Genomic DNA, 19,457 nt, shown 5'->3' with positions numbered 1-19,457 from the left:
TATCTAAGTACACTGTAGCTGTTTTCAGACACACCAGAAGAGGACATCAGATCTCATTACGGATGGTTGTGAGCCACCATGTGGTTGCTGGGACTTGAACTCAGGACCTTCAGAAGAGCAGTCAGTGCTCTTAACCACTGAGCCATCTCTCCAGCCATCCTAGCAACTATTAATCAAGAAAATGTTCCTGTAAAGTTACCTACGGGTCAGTCTAATGGAAACATTCTCTCAGATGAGCTTCCTTCTTTCTAGATGACTCTAGCGTATATCAAGTTGACAAAAACCAACGAGCCAAGAGACGACTGAGACAATATAGAATTAAGGCCCCTGTGGTAGCATCCACCTCTCGTCTCAGTGCATGAGAGGCTGAGAAAAGAGGATTGGGAATTCCAGGCCAGCCTAGACTATGAAACAAGACTTTGTCTCAAAACAAGAACATCTTTTCCACAAGAGCCTACATACTCCCTCACGTAGATGCTTTTGTGTCTAATTATTCCTGAGGAGTTTCAGGATTTATGTTTGTTTGGTTTGGTTTTAGTTTTTTGAGACAGGGTCTCTCTACATAGCCCTGGCTGTCCTGGAACTCAGTACATAGACCAAGATGGCCTTGAACTCCCAGAGAGCCTTACAGCTGTGTTGACCCCAGAGTCATATGAAACCTGGTGGAGTGGTAAAGGCCTGTAATGCCAGCACTTGGGAGGTGCAGGGGAGAATCGGAAAGTTCACAGAGCAGTGGGAGAGCACACACTTAATCCCAGAATTTGGGAGGCAGAGGCAGGTGGATCTCTATGAGTTCGAGGCTAGCCTGGTCTACAGAGTGAGTTCCAGGACAGCCAGGACTGCACAGAGAATCCCTGTTTCTTTTTCTTTTTTTCTTTTTAAAGATTTATTTATTGATTTATTGATTATATGTAAGTACACTGTAGCTGTCCTCAGACACTCCAGAAGAGAGAATCAGATCTTGTTACAGATGGTTGTGAGCCACCATGTGGTTGCTGGGATTTGAACTCTTGACCTTCGGAAGAGCAGTCGGGTGCTCTTACCCACTGAGCCATCTCACCAGCCCGAATCCCTGTTTCTAAAACAAAACAAAACAAAGCAAAGCAAAACAAAACAAAACAAAACAAAACAAAACAAAACAAAACCAAAAACAAACAAACAAAAAAAGATACAAACTAACCACAATAACAAGTTCCCCAAATTTCAAATTTAGCAACTTAAAACATACCTCACATAGTTTCTGAGTCTGAGGCCGGGGGTCCTGTGGCTCAAACTCCTTCATGAGGGTTGTGAGCTGTCTGTCAGTGTGACAAACACTGAAGAGAACAGTTTGAGAAGCAGAATAGTGGATTTTGGCTCATGGCCTCAGAGGCATGTCTGTGTTCATCGGCTCCTTTGCTTCTAGTGCTTCTGAGGCAGCGAGTATCTGGTGAGGAACAAAGCCACTTATGGCCTCCAGGAGGCAGAGAAAGAGAAAAAAAGCAAAAGACTGGCCACAGGCCCTCAGGGGACCCCTCAAGCACTGGGCTACGATTCACATTGGTAGGCCTTGTGGAGGTTTGTGGTACATTTCATATTCAAACCACAGGATTACAGGCAAAACCTTGGTAGGCACGGTCATCTACAGGATTAGCTGAAGGAGGATCCAGTGCTAAAAGTCCCATTCCCAAGGGTATGATGGGAGACTCCCGTGCTTTCCCATGGGCATCTACACAGGTTGGCAGCCTGAAAGAGCAAGGGAGAATGTGCGAGTCATCTTACTTCTAGCCCCAGATGGTTTTTTGGTTTTGGGTTTTTGGTTTTTTGGTTTTTTGAGACAGGGTTTCTCTGTGTAGCCCTGGCTGTCCTGGAACTCACTTTGTAGACCAGGCTGGCCTCGAGCTCAGAAATCTGCCTGTCTCTGCCTCCTGAGTGCTGGGATTAAAGGTGTGCACCACCACCATCCAGCCCTAGTTGACATTTATTACCATTGGGCCCATGGTCAACTTGGTCACCATTATATACTAGTCTCTGAGATTGATCAGGAATGGTATATGGAAGCCAGCCCCATTTCATGGCAGGAATACAGACCTTGAGACTAGATAGATGGCTAGGTCTGAGACCTAGAAAGAGGTAGGACCTGGCAGTGGTGGTGCACACATTTAATCCCAGGACTCAGGAGGCAGAGGAAAGCAGATCTCTGTGAATTTGTAGCCAGCCTGGTCTACAGAGTGAGGTTCTGGACAGGTGGGGATATGTAGAAAAACCCTCTCAAAATCAAAAACAGAGCCGGGCGTGATGGTCCATGCCTTTAATCCCAGCACTCGGGAGGCAGAGGCAGACGGATTTCTGAGTTTGAGGCCAGCCTGGTCTACAGAGTGAGTTCCAGGACAGCCAGGGATACACAGAAAAAAAAAAAGCAAAAAACAAAAAACAAAAAACAAAAACAAAAACAAAAACAAAATAAATGAAAATAAAGGATAAAAGAAAAAAGACAAGAAAAATAAGGAAGAAAGAAAGAAAGAAAGAGTAAAGAACGAGGGAATTGGGTGAGGTGTACAGGTTGGAGAATAGCCACTCCAAGTCCCCCATCCTGAGGGCAGCCAAGGGTCCTGTCTCCCCTTTCCTTCAATTTCCAGGCTCTCTGAGTGCCTTGCCCACTCCTGTCTGCAGCAGCCACTCCGGAGGGGTCTACAGAAACCTGACACTAAATCCTGATCTGCACCTGAGGTGAAAAGCCTAAGAAAGGGCAAAGCAGCACCCTGGAAGGAGCCCTTGCCTCTGATTAGCCCAGGATTGCCCAGCTGCCTTCCAGATCTTGTGAGATGTCAATGGCTTTTTTAATAGTAAGTATACATACAATACATTAATAAAAATCAAGATTTTTTTTGGACTTCAAAATTTGATTTGAGTATTAGCTATTCTTTTTAATACTACTATGATTTTGGTTAAGTGGTTTAATGTCTATATGCCTGAATTGTAGGGCATTATAGTCATCATAGAGTGTGTTTATTGTCAAGGAACTCTGTTAGCTTGGCATATTGGATACCCAGCCTCATCTGTCTATCTGTTTGTCTGTCAATCTATCTGTCTACGTACCTACTATCCACCCATCCACCCTTCTACTCATTATGCTAAGGACAGCATGCTAATCATGTGGTCTATCATTTAGTTACACCTCCCCTCCAAATACTAAATTCTCTTCTCTTCTTTTGAGCCAGGGCTTCATCTACCCCAGTCTCAGACCTGCTGTGTTGCTGAGCATAACCTTAAACTTTTGATCATCCTATTGCTGCTTCTTAAATAGTCAGGTTTATTATTTTTTCTTTTGGAATTTTGCTGTTTTCTTTGGAGACAGGGTCACATGTAGCCCATGTTGGCTTCTAGCTTACTATGTAGTAAGGGGAATCTTAAACTCTTGGCTTTCGTGCGTCTGTGTGCTGGAATAACAGCTATGTACTCTCATGACTTGTTAATGAAAATTTTATGACTTTAAAATTTTTTTAAATGCGTGTACATTAGTTGTTATAGAAAACTTCACAGGCAGATCTTGGAGTATGAGGCCAACCTGGTCTACAGAGCAAATTCCAGGATAGCAAGGGCTACACAGAGAAGCCTGGTCTTGAAAAACCAAACAAAGAAGAAAGACTGAGCCCTTGGTAAGTAAAGTCACTTGCTCTGCAAGCATGAGGACATGAGTTTGAACACCCCAAACCCAAATCAGGAGGTATACATGGCATCTGTAATCCCAGAGCTCTTAAAGGAGATGGGAGGCATAAACGGGAATACCATTACTCTTCCAGAGGACACAAATTTATGAACCCACAGTGGTTCATAAGTGCCTGTAGGTCCATCTCCAAGGGACCCTTCTGGCTTCTTTGGGTACCTGCACACACACATGAATAAAAGTATAAACCTTAAAAAGACATTTGAGATAGTCCCCTGACACCACGGCACATGTGCACTCACATTCATACATACACAGAAAAAGTAACCCCTGAGCCAAGCATGGTGGCTCATGCCTGCACTTGGAAAGCTGGAGGGTCGTGGTTTCAAGGCCATTGTGGGGTACAAGAGACTCTGTCTCCCAAAACCAAATCAAAACATAAAAAAAAAAAACAACAAAAAACAAAAACAAAAAACCCAGGAGCCCTTTAGCTGTTATGAGGTCATCCTAGGCTAGCTGGGCTGCAGGAGACTGCTTCAGAGAACAAAACCAAGCAAAAAGCCCTCCATCTCCTATCAAACAGTAAAACAAAAAAATTAAACTCAAACTGCTTTTGGAAGAAGGCTTGCTGTAATCTGTAAGAATTCTGCCAGGTTTGTGAGTTACCCAGATTTTGTTTACACAGTGCCAGAAAGACCAGTGGTTTAAATTGGAAATCAGCCAGATGGTGGTGGCACACGCCTTTAATTCCAGCACTTCGGAAGCAGAGGCAGGAGGATTTCTGAGTTCGAAGCCAGCCTGGTCTACAAAGTGAGTTCCAGGGCAGCCAGGACTATACAGAGAAACCCTGTCTCAAAAAAAAAAAAAAAAAAAAAATTGGCCGGAGCTGGGCTTGGTGTCGCACGCCTTTAATCCCAGCACTTGGGAGGCAGAGGCAGGCTGATTTCTGAGTTCAAGACCAGCCTGATAAACAAAACAAAACAAAACAAACAAACAAAAAAGAAATTGGAAATTAGAGGAATTAAAAAAGAATTTAAGACAAAGGTCTTGTTCTCTTGCCAGTCCTCATCCATCATCCTCCATAGGGCTGGGATTACAGGTGTGACCCATCACGATACCTGGCCAAAGGAGAGCTACATGTGAACGTTACGTATGTGTGGTGCATCTCTGGTGAGCAGGGGAACAGAGATAGGCAGATCCCGAACTCTCACTGGCCAACCAGCTCAGCTACTTGGTGAGATGCAAAGTCCATGAGAGACCCTGTCTCAAAAACTAAGATGCAGAATGATCTAAGAAGCCACTCAATAAGAACCCCAGGCCTCTGTCCCTCTCCCACACACTTCCATGCACACACACAGATGCCACGTATCCACACCCAGGCCCGGGAAATGGTTCAGTAGGTATACATATAGGAGGACAAGAGTCTTGATTCCCCAACACTCCTGTAAAAGGTGGGCCACGTGCATATTCAGATGGATCCCAGGAGCTCACTGACTGGTCAACATAGCCAAAAAATGAACTCCAGAGTCAGTGAGAAACCCTAGCTCAATAAAGAAGTCAGGTGGCAGCTGGAGAGATGGCTCAGCAGTTAAGAGCCCTGGATGCTCTTCCAGAGGACCTGTGGCTGGATCCCAGCACCCCTACAGGAGGCTCAAAGCAGTCTGGAGCTCTGGCTCCAGGGTGTGTGACACTCCCTTCTGCTCTCCCTGGGCACCCTCAGAAGGGACACATGTATGCACACGTACACGTGTGCATGCACGGGCACACACACACACAATCCCAGCACTCAAGAGGCAGAGACAGCAGGATCTCTGAGTTTGAGGCCAGCCTGATCTACAGAGTGCTAGGACAGCTAAAGCTACACAAGAGAGACCTTGTCTCAAAAAAACAACCCAGAAAACAAACCAAACGTAACTCCTGTCAATTCCGTGCATCGAATCCTTCCTCACGTTTAGCCTTTCTGTTCTCTCGTCCTGTTAAACTATATCCATGTGCACATTTGTTTACATATAAACATATTGACTAGAATTTAAAATTATTTAAATTCTATATTAAATGACATTTTATTTCATTCGTAATTATTTTTCTAGTTCTGTAACGGATTTTTAAAATTTTGGTGGGGGATAAGCCCATAAAACATATTTGACGTTGAATGTGTAAAACTGTAAAATTTAATGTGAGTTTCCAGAGTGTCCATTCCTATTCTTTTGTTGTTGTTATTGTTTGTTTATTCCTTTGAGACTATCTCTCTACATTACCCCTGGCCTTAAACTCGCAGAGATCTGCCTGCCTCTGCTTCCAGAATGCTGAGATTAAAGGCATGTGTTACCACACCCAGCTCAAGGTGAGGTTTTTTTGGATTTGTTTGTTTGTTTTTCTTCTTTTATTGAGACAGAGTTTTAACCAGCCTGGCCACCGGGGCCAGGGCCGGGCCGGGCTGGGGGGCATGGGCAGAGGCAGGGCATGGGCAGGGGCAGGGCAGAGGCAGACAAAGCTCTGTATTTGAGGCCAGCCTGGTCTACAGAGTGATTTCCAAGACAGAACTATACAGAAAACCCTGTCTTGCCGGGCAGTAGTGGTGCATGCCTTTAATCCCAGAGGCAGGCAGATTTCTGAGTTCAAGACCAGCCTGATCTACAGAGTGATTTCCAGGACAGCTAGGGCTATATAGAGAAACCCTGTCTCGAAAGAAAAGAAAAGAAAAGAAAAGGAAAGAAAAGAAAAGAAAAGAAAAGAAAAGAAAAGAAAAGAAAAGAAAAGAAAAGACAAACAAACAAGAAAACAAAAACAGGAACAGAGAAAGGAATAACTTTCATGGGTCACCACGTTGGCTCAGCCTGTGAAGAGCTTGCCGCGCAAGCTTGATAGCCAGAGTTTGATCCTGGCACCCACTGGAAGGAGAAAAACTATTCTAAAAGTCATCCTTTAAGTCAGCCAGTGGCAGTGCACACCTTTAATTTCAGCACTTGGGAGACAGAGGCAGGCAGATCTCTGAGTTTGAGTCCAGCCTGGTTTACATAGTGAATTTCAAGACAGTCAGAATTATGTAGAGAGACCCTGTCTCTGTGTGAGGAGGCCAGAGGACAACTGGCAGGAGTCAACTCTCTCCCCCGTCCATGTGGGGTCCCAGCTACCGAACTCGGGCCCTCATGCTTGTTAGCTGTACCCACAGAACTGTCTTACACTCATTCGTTTTTCCAAAGAATGTGAAAGAACGGCAGTGAGCACGTGAGCTTCAGTTGAACCGTCCTTCCCAGGAGCGAGAATGTGAAGTGGAGACTCAGGTTACTACGGAAGTATGGTGCAATGGATAATAACCTATAAAGGTTGTTTGCTGACACCTCCATGTCACCTCACAGAGGGTCGCAGACGCAGGCTCCAGAATCCGGTGACATTTCACTGCATTTCACGCTAGCTGTCCTTGGGAAGATTTTCAGTTCAGATACGCCTCGTGACAAAAACTCAGTGCTGGGGAGCTTCCTCTGTGAGAAAAGAACATCTCCACTTAGGGGAAGAGAAAATCTTGTTCCCTTTGCTCTGCATTATGGGTAGTAGTCTCTTTAGAGTGCCTTTGCCCCTTTTAAAAATAGGCATAACTTATGCATACCGATGTCCAAACACACCACTATAGTGACCCCTGGAAGTGGCAACAGGATTAGCCCAGATGGAAACAAACCTTGAGAGATGGTTAGCTTCCCTGGTCCCTGAAGAGTCACATGGGGAAACAAAAGTGGGGTGATTCGAGGCGAGCACTGGGAGCCAAGAGAATCAGGAAGAGAGTGTCTGCGGCGGAGTTCCCCTGAGACCTGCATGCATTTGCGCGCGCGCATGCACACACACACACACACACACACAAATACACACACGCTTCTTTCTCTCTTGGTCCTTTGCAGGCACCTGGGACATCATCCTAAGGTAGCACACCCTTGACCTCTCCTGGTGACACTGTGTCCTGGGCCACACAGCCTTGATTGCCAGAGAAATACGGAGGAGCAGGAGTCTTGGATGGAGAGAGAGCTTGACCCACTGTCCACTACTTCAAGAAACGGGCATAAGGTGGCAGCACTGGCAGTCCCTGCATGTGCCTGAGGAAGCTTGGCCAAGGGCCAGGTAAGCTGGAGCTCTCAAGTCCCAGGGAGAAGACGGCAAAAGGAAACTCAATAGAAGGCGCCATCCTTAGCCTATGGAGAAGTGGAAGGGGGAGGCTGTCTAACATACATGGTATGCTCCCATTTATATGACATGTCTGTGATAAGCAGCTCCACAGACCGGAAGTAGGACTGCAGCATTGAGCTGTAGAAAACTGCTGAAAATAAGGGGTTTCTTTGCACGGTGATGATGTTCTGAAACTCTGGATAGGACTAGATTGGTTTTTGTTTTGTTTTTTAAAGAATTTATTTCCATCATTTTTTAAAAAATTCTTTATATTTGTGTGTCTGTGTCTGGGCATGTGCAGATGACCCAGCAGGCCAAGGGGTGTGGCACCTCTTAGAGCTGGAGTTACAGGTGGTTTGAACCACCTAATGTGGGTGCTGGGAACTGAACTCAGGTCCTCTAGAACAGTGCCTGCTCTTAACTGCTGAGCCATCTCTCCAGCCCGAGATGGTGATTATATCTCAGTGCTGTTACTTAAAACAAACAAACAAACAAACAAACAAGCAAACGCCAGAAAGGTGACTCCATATGTAAGTCACTTACTGTGAAGTTCACTCCTTGGGACAGAGACAGTGAAAGGAGAGAACGGACTCCTACAGTTTATCTGATGACCCTGATACCTGCACCTGGACACTCTTATGTCTTCATGCACAATAAAGTAAACAAATAAATAAGTGTGATAAATACAAAAAGAACAGGGCAGCCATAGCAGCCCGCATCTGCAATGCCAGCACATCTGCAATGCCTACATAAGAGTAACCCTACAAGGTGAAGCTAGCCTGGGCTACATAAGAGTATCCCTACAAGGTGAAGCTAGCCTGGGCTACATAATGACTCTGAAGCCAGTTGCTCATATATAATCCAACCAAGTGCTTTGGAAGTGGAGGCCCAAGGAACATGGATTTCAGGCTTGGGCTGGAGAGATGGCTCAGCAGTTAAGAGTGCTTCGGGTTCTTCCAGAGGACCAGAGTTTAGTTCTCAATACTCATATCAGTTACTCATACCTCTAACTCCACGGACCTGGAGTTCTGGCCTCCTTAGGCACTCACACACATATGATATTCACTCAACACACAGACACAGACAGACACAAATAATAAAAATAAATCTTTAAAAAAAAAAAGGTTTTGGGCCTGGGCTGGGGAGATGGCTGTATGGATATAATCGCTTGTCTGTCAGCCTGATGCCTTGTGCTGCACCTCTGGACCTACAGGAAATACCCTAAGTGGTCTAACCTCAGCACATCTGCAGGGAGCTGAGCAATCTCCTGGAAATTCATGGGCAAGCCAGCCTGGAGCAGCAGTGCATCTAGAAAAAGACCATCCCTCACCATAGCACATCTCCCAAGAGTCATTTGACCTCCATATACACACAGTGGCACACACACACACACACACACACACACACACACACACACACACACACGCACTAATACTAGCAAGACATAGAAAAGGACACTGGTAATATTGTATAATTTAGTCTCTTTTTTTTTTTTTTTTTTTTTTTTTGGTTTTTCGAGACAGGATTTCTCTGTATAGCCCTGGCTGTCCTGGAACTCACTTTGTAGACCAGGCTGGCCTCGAACTCAGAGATCCACCTGCCTCTGCCTCCCGAGTGCTGGGATTAAAGGCGTGCGCCACCATGCCCGGCTTAGTCTCTATTTTTAAATGTGTGTAAAACAAAAACAAAAAACAAAACCAAAAACCAAACAAAAACCCAGGACCTAATTTCTAAGAAAGTAGAGTTTTAGCTAGGTGAGGTTGTGGACACTTACAGTCTCTATACTTGAGAGGCTTAAACAGGGTAATGAGAGCTCAAGGCCCAGCTACAGAGAGTCTCCATCAAAACATAAAAGGAGACAGACAGACAGACAGAGACAGCAAGACAGGTAGGCAGACAGATACAGAGAGAGAGAGAGAGGAATCTGGTGTATTTTTTATTATTGTTATTTTGTAATGATTAGTCTATATCAGCCTTGATTTTTTTTTTTTTTGTAGAACAGGGCTATCTGTCAATCAAATGACTATGTGAACAGTAGAGACAATATGACTCATACATAATAGCTTTATTATTGTCTTATTTGTGGGACATGGACACTCTACTATTTTCCTTTCCATAACTACTTTATTCCATAATTATCTTTTTCTTTTGGTACTAAGATTTGAACCTAAAGTCATGAGCATATTTTTTTCTAGACCTTCTCCCTCTTTTTCTTTTTCCTTTTTTCTTTTTTTTTTTTTTTTGAGACACGGTTTCTCTGTATAGCCCTGGCTGTCCTGAAACTCACTCTGTAGACCAGGCTGGCCTCAACCTCAGAGATCCCTCTGCCTCTGCCACCAGAGTGCTGGGATTAAAGACATGCACCACCAAACCTGGCCTGGTTTTGTTTTTCTAAACAGGGTTTCTTTCTGTAGCCCTGGCTGTCCTGGGGTTCACTCTGTAGACCAGGCTGGCCTCGAACTCAGAGATCCCTCTGCCTCTGTCTCCTGCTGGGATTAAAGGCATGTGCCACCACACCCGGCCTGACCTTCTCCCTCTTAATATTTCAGTAGTATGGAAGTTTCTTTGAGGTCAGGGTTGAGTTAACTTCATAGTTGAGTGTTTCCCGATGTCTTAGTCAGGGTTTCTATTCCTACACAAAAGTCTTGACAAAAAAGCAAGTTGGGGAGGAAAGGGTTTACTTAGCTCACATTTCCACATTGCTGTGCATCACTAAAGGAAGTCAGGACTGAAACTCAAGAAGGTTTGGAAGCAGGAGCTGATAAAGAGGTCATGGAGGGATGTGAGCTGAATAAACCCTTTCCTCTCCAACTTGCTTCTTGGTCATGATGTTTGTGCAGGAATGGAAACCCTGACTAAGACAAATTGATGCCAGGAGTGGGGTATTCCTGTGACAACCTGACCATGTTTTGGGGAGGACTGTGGAAGGACTTTGGGCTAGAAGATCCATTCCTTGTTAAGAACTCTGTGAGATGTTGTGTAGGAGCTTGGAAGATAATGTTGAGAACAGTGCAGAAGATGGAGGTCTGGTTTGTGAAATTTCAGAGAGAAGATTAAAGACTCTTATCAGGGCTTTTGCTATTTTGATTGTGAAGAGTCTGTGGTTCTGGTTAGCTGGGGCTGAAGAATCAGCTGTGATTGACAAGATACCAGAGCTACTAAAGCAAAACTTTGCATTACTGGGACTATTGATGCTGGTTAGCTGGAGCTAAGAAATTAGCAGTGATTAAGAAGAGACCAGCATCGTTGAGGTGAAATCTGGGAAATGTATTCTGAGAGCACAGAGGCTGTGTTCCAGAGATAGCCAAGGTTGTACCTTGTGCTGTGGCTGGACTTGGGTAAGAGTCACCCAGGTGGTACTGGTTTTGAAGGCATGAAGGGGTCACGAAGAGCAGCTGAGACTTGGCACTGTGAAAGATCATGGAAGGCCATTGGTGAAGGTGCAGCCTCAGTTGCAGTTGATGGCCCAGGACTGAAGAGGTCATGCAAAGGAGTTGAGGCTTGGCACCATGAAGAGAGCCTGTGAGAGGCTATTGGTGAAGTCTAGTTGCAGCAGAAGACAGCAGTGTTTTGTAGATGCCAGTACCATGAGATGACCACCAAGAACAGCAGCAACAGTGAAATACAGGTGTCTGGAGCCTAGAAGGTGTGTGCTACAAAGGGCAGAGCTGGAGAAGTGACCCAAGCCCTTGGAGGAATCCAGAAGATCGTGAGTGGATCCCAGACATTGGTCGGTTGGAGTTTGATTTTGCTTTTGATTGTGACTGTGCCCTGATATTTTTTCCTCTTGAAGGAAGAAAGTATTTTAGTGGTGCCCGCAGTTAGGAGACTTTGAATTTTTAAAAGATTTTGAATTTTAAAAGATATTGGACATTTTCATTAAAGGGATTGAACTTTTAATATGTAAAGACTGTGGGACTTTTAAAGTTATTTAGATCTTGGGGATAAATAAAAAAGTAAGGGTTGAGTGAGGCTTAATAGTGATGTGTTTGTGTGTCAAGTTGACAAGGGGTCAATTGTACTGACCGATTTTGTGTGTCAACTTGACACAGGCTGGAGTTACCATAGAGAAAGGAGCTTTAGTGGGGGAAATGCCTCCATGAGATCCAGCTGTGGGGCATTTTCTCAATTAGTGATTAAGGGGGGAGGGCCCTTGTGGGTGGTGCCATCCCTGGGCTGGTAGTCTTGGTTCTATAAGAGAGCAGGCTGAGCAAGCCAGGGGTAGCAAGCCAGTAAAGAACATCCCTCCATGGCCTCTGCATCAGCTCCTGCTCCCTGACCTGCTTGAGTTCAGTCCTGACTTCATTTGGTGATCAAAAGCAACATGGAAGTGTAATCTGAATAAATCCTTTTCTCCCCAACTTGCTTCTTGGTCATGATGTTTGTGCAGGAATAGAAACCCTGACTAAGACACCCTAGTATGCATGAGGCCCTGGGTTTAGTTTAAAAACACACACACTTTTTTTTTTCTTCATCCATTTGAAGAAGACTTAGCTATGTAGAACTCCAGGAAGATCCATAAAAAATAATTTCCCTGTTGTCTGAATCCCTTCGTTTATATTCCTGTGAGTGGGTTTTTGTATTGCGGGGTGTGTGTGTGTGTGTGTGTGTGTGTGTGTGTGTGTGTGTGTGTGTGTGCAGAGGTCAGAAGAAACATCTGCATAGGTCTTAAACTTTCCCCTTGTTTAAGATAGGAGTTCTAGTTTGCTGTGGTAGATATACCAAGCTAGCAGGCCCATGAGCTTGTGGAGATTGTCCTGCCTCTGCCTCCCATCTCTCCACAGGTGTGTGGTGAGTGTAGATGCAAGCCTCGGTGTCCACGTGTCCACGTTCTGGGACCCTGAACTCAGGTTCTGACCCTTGCATGGCAGGTGTTTTGCCCACCCAAAAATTTCCCTAGTCCATTCCTGGTTTTGCTTTGTTTTGTTTGAAACACTGTCTTACATTGTAGCTAAGGATAACTTGAAAAACTTACTTTGTAGGCCAGGCTGGTTTCAAACTTCTGGCATTGTTCCTGACGGAACCTAGTGAATTCTGACAGAAAGTTGGGTTTGAGGCAGGGTCTTTTTTTTGTTTTGATTTTTGTTTTTTGTTTTTTGAGACAGGGTTTCTCTGTATAGCTCTGGCTGGCCTGGAACTCACTTTGTAGACCAGGCTGGCCTGGACCTCAGAAATCTGCCTGCCTCTGCCTCCTGAGTGCTGGGATTAAAGGAATCCACGCCTAGCAGGCAGGGTCTTTTTATACAGCCCTGCCTGCCTTTTCCTCTACTTTCCAGCAGGTGCTAAAATTGTAGCAGTGTGCCTCCAGGGCCTGCCTAAATCCTGGGTGTCCTTGAACACTCACTATGTAGATCAGGCTGACCTTGAACTCTTGAATGCTGGGATAAAAGTGATTCTTACATTTGTCGTGGATATCTTTTCATCTTGTTTTAGAGTCTCTTTGTTTTTCTTTTCCTTTAGGATAAGTCGGGGAACCCTTGAGAGGAAGAGTTTGGGAAACCCAGCTTTAGAGTGAGCAACTACTCAGTAGGCCCTGGCTGGCCTCCTGCTGTGTAGAAGAAGCAGTACTGACACTTGGAAGGATGTCACAAGTGTCACAAGCACAGGGCTGGCCAGAGTGACATCACAAGACACTGCTGCTTCCAACCATGGCACAGAGAGGCACATACAGACGTGCAGGCGTCTTGTCCTCTCTTACCTACCCTGCCCAGTCTTCTCTGCGACAGAGACAGACAGAAAAGCCTGCCCAACTTGTTTGTTCTCTTTCTGTCTTTTTTCTATTTTTTTCACCCCAATTTTGTTGCTTGTCTAGTCTCTCGAAGGAAATGCCTGCCACAAATCCTCATTGTCACCAGCAAGATCTGTTGTGTCATGTCAGTAGAGGCAGTTTGTTAGGTTTCAATGTAAACAAACAAGCAACACACCTACTTTTGAAAATTGATCCTTTTCACAACACCCATCATCGGTTGCTCAGAGTTACCTATATGCAGGCATAGAGAATTAAGGAGTAGCTTCCTTCTGTGAGTACATGTGTGAGCGTTGTGCATGTGCATGTTTGCATGTGTGTGTGTGTGTGTGTGTGTCTGTGTGTTGTGGGTAGGTACCTGTGCAGGCCAAGGTCAAGGGTCAGATTGTCACCCTCTGCTCTCTACCTTGGTTTACCCACATTTCTGTGTGGGAACCACATGCCTTGGAGGTCAAAAGAGGAAGTCAGATCCCTAGAACTTGAGCTATATATACACACGAGGTTCTGAGCAACCATATGGGTGCTGGGAACAGAACCTGGGTCCTCTGAAAGAGCAGCCAGTGCTCTGAATCACTCAGCGATGGCTTTAGCACCATCCTGCTTTCTGAGACAAGGTCTCTGACTAAACCTAGACTGTGATTCAGCTAGACTGGCTGAGCAGCGAGTTCCCGGAGTCCGTGTCTCCACCTCCCTGGTTGGATTACAGGAACCCAGCTTTTTATGTGGAGGCTGGGACCTGAACTCAGGTCGTCATTATTGCATAGCACACACTTTACCTACTATTTTTCTGGCCATTGCTTCATTTTCTGTTTTGTTTTTCGAGACAGGGTTTCTCTGTGTAGCCCTGGTGGGCCTGTAGGCCAGGCTGGCCTCGACCTTAGAAATCTGCCTGCCTCTGCCTCCCAAGTGCTGGGATTAAAGGCGTGCGCCACCACTGCCCGGCCATTGCCTCATTTTGTTTCAAGACCTTGAGTGTAGCTATGTAGCCCCAGATGGCCTGAAATTTATTCCAGAGACCAGGCTGGCCTGGAACTTTCAGGATTAAGTCCCTCCTGAGTGCTGAGATAACTGTATTTGTTTTCTTTATATTTACTCACTTTACATCCCCATAGATGTCCCCCCTCCTGCTCCCTGCCACCTACAGTCTTTCCCCCCTCCCCTTTCCCCCTTCTCTTCTGACAGAGTGGAGGCCTCCCCTAGGTATCCCCCACCATGGCACAACAAGTTTTCAAAGGGCTAGGTGCTTCTTTCACCAAGGCCAGACAAGACTATTGACTTAGGGGAATGGGTTCCACAGACAGGCATCAGCTTTAGGGATAGCCCCCCCCCCCCAGCTGCTTGGACCCACATGTACATCTGCTGCATATATATGTGCAGAAGACCAAGGCCAGGCTGGCCTCGAACTCAGAAATCTGCCTGCCTCTGCCTCTCAAGTGCTGGGATTAAATGCTTGTGCCACCACGCCCGGCCATGGGATAGGTTTTTAGTTGGGCCAGTTACTGCTTGGACATTCCTTCAGTTTCTGCTCCATCCCCTGTGCTTACATCTCTTGTAGACAAAATAAATTTGGGATCGAACGTTTTGTGGGTGGTTCGTATCCCTATCGCTCCACTGGGTTTCCTGCCTGGCTACAGGAGGTATCTTCCTCAGGTTCCATATCCCTACTGCTATGAGTCTTGGCTGAGCTCACCCCCATTGATTCTTGGGAGCCTCCTCTAGCCCCCAGGTGTCTGGCAAGTCCCAGAGATGCCTCCCACCCCCTCCTGCTTTCAACAGCTGATTTCCATTCATTTTCATGGTCATCTGGCCATCTCCTCTGTCTCTTCCCATACCTGGTCTCCAAACCCTCCTTACTCCCTTCCCCACCCTTCCCTACCCAGTTCCCTTCCTCTATGTGCCTCCTATGACTACGTTATTTCCCCTTCTCAGTAAGATTCAAGCATCCTCGCTTGGGTCTTCCTTCTTGTTTAGCTTCTTTGGGTTTGTGGAGTGTAGCATGGGTAGCCTGTATTTTATGGCTAATATCCACTTATAAGTGAGTACATGCCATGCATGTCCTTTTGAGTGAAGGGTACCTCACTCAGGATGATACTCTCAAGTTCCATTCATTTGCCTGCAAAGTTCATGAGTATTCTACTATGTAGATGGACCACATTTTCTTTATCCATTCTTCAGCTGAGGGACACTCAGGTTGTGTCCAGTTTCTGGCCACTATGAATAAAGCTGCTATAAACATAGTAGAGCAAGTGTCCCTGTGTTCTAGTGGGACATGCTTTGGGTATATGCCCAGGAATGGTATAGCTGAGTTTTAAGGTAGGTAGAACTAGTCCCAGGTTTCTGAAAAACCATCAAATTGATTTCCAAAGTGGTTGTACAAGTGGGGTTTGCACTCCCACCAGCAGTGGAGGAGGGTTCCCTTATTCCACATCCTCGCCAGCATGTGCTGTCCCTTGAGTTTTTGATCTTACCCATTCTGACAGGTGTAAGATAGAATCTCAGGGACCTTTTGATTTGTATTTCCCTGATGACTAGACTAAGGATGTCGAACATTTTTAAAGTGTTTCTCGGCTGTTCAAGATTCCTCTGTTGTGAATTCTCTGTTCAGCTCTGTGCCTCAGTTTTTAATTGGCATATTTGGGTTGTTGGTGTCTTAAGTTCTCGATAAAGCTTGGATATTAGTCCTCTGTCAGAGGTAGGGTTGTTGAAAATCTTTTCCCAATCTGTGGCTGCCATTTTGTCCTAATGACACTGTCCTTTGATTACAGAGGCTTTTCAGTTTCATGAGGTCCCATTTATCGATTGTTAAGCTTAGAGCCTGAGCCATTGGTGTCCTTTTCAGGAAACTGAGTCCTGTCCCAGTGAGTTCAAGGTTACCCCCACTTTCTGTTCGGTGAAATTTAGTGTCTGGTTTTATGTTGAGATCTTTTGGTCTACTTGGACTTGAGTTTTGTGCAGGGCAATATATACGGATCCATTTCCATTCTTTTTTTTTTTTTTTCCTCTGAGACAGAATTTCTCTGTATAGCCCTGGCTGTCCTAGAACTCACCAGGCTGGCCTTGAACTCAGAAATCCGCCTGCCTCTGCCTCCCAAGTGCTAGGATTAAAGGTGTGAGCCACCACGCCCAGCCCATTTCCATCCTTCTTAAATCATAGATGAGCATAACTCAACCAACTGGCAAACACTTGACATTTAGGTAAACGCCATTCCAATCTGTATAAATACTATAATGAATAACTGGCTTTCCTGACTGTGTTTTTAAGGAAAAAAAAATTAGGAGAGTCTTCTGTTAAATATGTATTTACAAATTGAGGAAGACAACAAAGGATTTTTTTTTTTTACATCTGTCTCTTTATCATCTATTTATCAGAGCCTTAAATAGGATTTCTTTGATTAACTCTTCTGCTTTGTGTAAGATGTTAGGGGAGGTGCCCAAAAAAGGCTGAAAACTCTTGACTCTGGGAGCCAGCAGCAAGAGAGGGGCAGCCATGCAGTCAGAGTGGGAAAGAGCTGGCTGTTGATCTGGGACTTCCCAGGTCACTAATTTTGCAACAGTCCCCTAAATTCTGATCTTTCTCTTTCTTCCTTTCTTTCTCTCTCTCTCTCTCTCTCTCTCTCTCTCTCTCTCTCTCTCTCTCTCTCTCTTTCCCTCCCTCCCTCCTTCTCTCTCTCTCTCTCTCTTTCTTTCTTTCTTGTTTTTTTTTTTTTTTTTTCGAGACAGTTTCTCTGTGTAGCCCTGGCTGTCCTGGAACTCACTTTGTAGACCAGGCTGGCCTCGAACTCAGAAATCCGCCTGCCTCCGCCTCCCAAGTGCTGGGATTAAAGGCGTGCGCCACCACGCCCGGCAATTCTGATTTTTAATGTACAGGCTTGAAAGATTGGAAGATTTTCTTCTGTTTCTCCATCAAACACCAGGCTTATTCTTGAGCAGTCAAATGAACTCCACGGCAGCTGCCTGTTGATCCTGGCTCATCTGTCCAATTAAGGCCATTATTTCATTTGGTGCATCTTTGCCACCCATTTTCTCCAACAGCTGTTTCTATTGTTCCTTACAAAGACCAAAGACCTTGGCCAGGCCTGGTGGTACACTCCTTTAATCCCACCACGGGAGAGGCAGAAAGCAGGTGGATCTCTGCAGGTACAAGGCCAGCCTGGTCTATAAAACCAGTCCAGGACAGCCAGGGCTTGTTGCATGGGTAAACCTGTCTTCAGAACCCACTACTAACAACAACAAGAACAACCAGACCAAAAGACCAGAGACCATTCTAAACTCAGTTGTTCAGTAAAATAGAACCAACATCTCCTACTTCCACATAGCTGTTGGAGGAATCTGAGGGTTTAAATTAAGCAGGAATTCTTAGCATGGTCCCTAGTGTGGTAGGGTGCTGCTCTGAGCAGAAGTGCATCTTTAGGATCTGGACCCTCAGGAGTGGGACCATCAGGGCTGGACCCTGTGACATGAACAGTACATGGGGAACTTTTTTTTTTTTTTACTTTTTTAAAGACTTATTTATTATTGTATCTAATATCTAAGTACACTGTAGCTGTCTTCAGACACACCAGAAGAGGACATCAGATCTCATTACGGATGGTTGTAAGCCACCATGTGGTTGCCAAGATTTGAACTCAGGACCTTCGGAAGAGCAGTCGGTGCTCTTAACCACTGAGCCATCTCTCCAGCCCATGGGGAACATTTTTGCGCCACTACATCCAAGAATACCTCCCCCCAAAGCATGAGAGACCCTGAGATGAAAAGAGAAAAAATAACAAGAAAAATGGCTTTTGGGAGCAGGGGTGCTGAGGACTGGGAGGAATCCCCTTAACTATCTTCTTCATGGGGGAAATAAAGACTAAACTATAAACTGGGGGAATAAAGGCAACAATAATAACAATAATCTTTGCTAATTACACCCGTGATCTGGAAGTCCAGCTCTGTTCACCGCATCCTCTTAGAGGCTTCACAGAAACGTGGTCGCTTTAACGGCCCCTGCCTCTCTTTGTTCATCTGTTTTCTTAGAAAATAAGACATCTTGGTCAGAACGCCGGGAACTTATAAATAACTCGGTTTTGTTTGTTTTGTTTTGTTTTGTTTTGAGAGAGACAGGGTCTCACATCCCTCATATTATGTAGTTGAAGATAATTTTGAACTTCTGACCCTCCCACCTCCACCTCCCATGTGGGCAGACAGTAGCATGCCTGTTTCACAGGGTGCTGCTGGGGATTAAATGTAGAATTCAGGCTTTTGTGCATGGTGGGATGCATTGTGCCAACTGAGCTACATACCCAAGTCCTAAATGACACTCTCTCTCTCTCTCTCTCTCACCACATCCATCCATACTGGGGGTTGAACTCAGGACCTTGAGCATGCTCAGTGCTCTCCCGCTGATCTCTACCACCAATCTATAAATATATTTTGAATGCAAAAAGCCTACTCTAATTTGGAGGTATTTTTTTTCCTTTTCAATAAAATTCATTTTATGGTGAATTGAATGAGAGGATTGATATCCTACATCAAAAAGAAGAAAAATCTCTGACTAGTTTCGATGAAGAAAGAGCCATTCAGTCAGCAATGGTGGCATACGCCTGTATTCCCAGCACTTGGAAGGTAGAGGCAGGAAGATTGGTGTTCAAAGCCATCGTTGGCTGCTTACCAAGTTCACGGCCAGACTGAATTACATGAGCTTTGGACCTCAGAAAGAAGAGATGAGAGAGACGGCTCAGTGGTTAAGAGAACTTGGTGCTTTCGGGGACCAGTCTTTGTTCCCAGCTCTTGAGTCAGGGGGCTCACAACTGCCTCTAATTCTAGCTCCAGGGGATCTGATACCCTCTGCTCTTGCCTTTGAGCACACTTAGACACACACACTCACACACTCATACACATACTCATACTCACTCACATAGAGTCACACAC

General features: G+C 45.3%; 2 long non-coding RNA genes across 5 annotated transcripts; one reads left to right on the top strand and one right to left on the bottom strand.

Annotated features, from left to right (window-relative positions):
* Positions 1-1,234: 1,234 nt before the first annotated feature.
* On the bottom strand, positions 1,235-7,451 carry Gm29942. 2 transcript variants are annotated; one of them, XR_390816.4, is made up of 3 exons: positions 7,323-7,451; positions 6,830-7,128; positions 1,235-1,426 (listed from the first exon to the last, which is right to left on the bottom strand). It is a non-coding gene; the product is annotated as a predicted gene, 29942 (long non-coding RNA). The 2 variants fall into 2 exon arrangements; XR_390817.4 differs by having other exon boundaries at positions 6,965-7,128.
* Gm30019 lies at positions 6,740-14,386 on the top strand. 3 transcript variants are annotated; one of them, XR_003955286.1, is made up of 3 exons: positions 6,740-6,972; positions 7,540-7,756; positions 13,262-14,386. It is a non-coding gene; the product is annotated as a predicted gene, 30019 (long non-coding RNA). The 3 variants fall into 3 exon arrangements; XR_390818.3 differs by having other exon boundaries at positions 6,741-7,130; XR_003955285.1 differs by having other exon boundaries at positions 6,895-6,930.
* Positions 14,387-19,457: the final 5,071 nt, after the last annotated feature.

This window comes from Mus musculus, chromosome 4 (assembly GCF_000001635.26).
Source record: "Mus musculus strain C57BL/6J chromosome 4, GRCm38.p6 C57BL/6J".
In the NCBI taxonomy this organism is placed as follows: Eukaryota; Metazoa; Chordata; class Mammalia; order Rodentia; family Muridae; genus Mus; species Mus musculus.
This window is presented reverse-complemented; position numbering and strand designations above follow the sequence as displayed.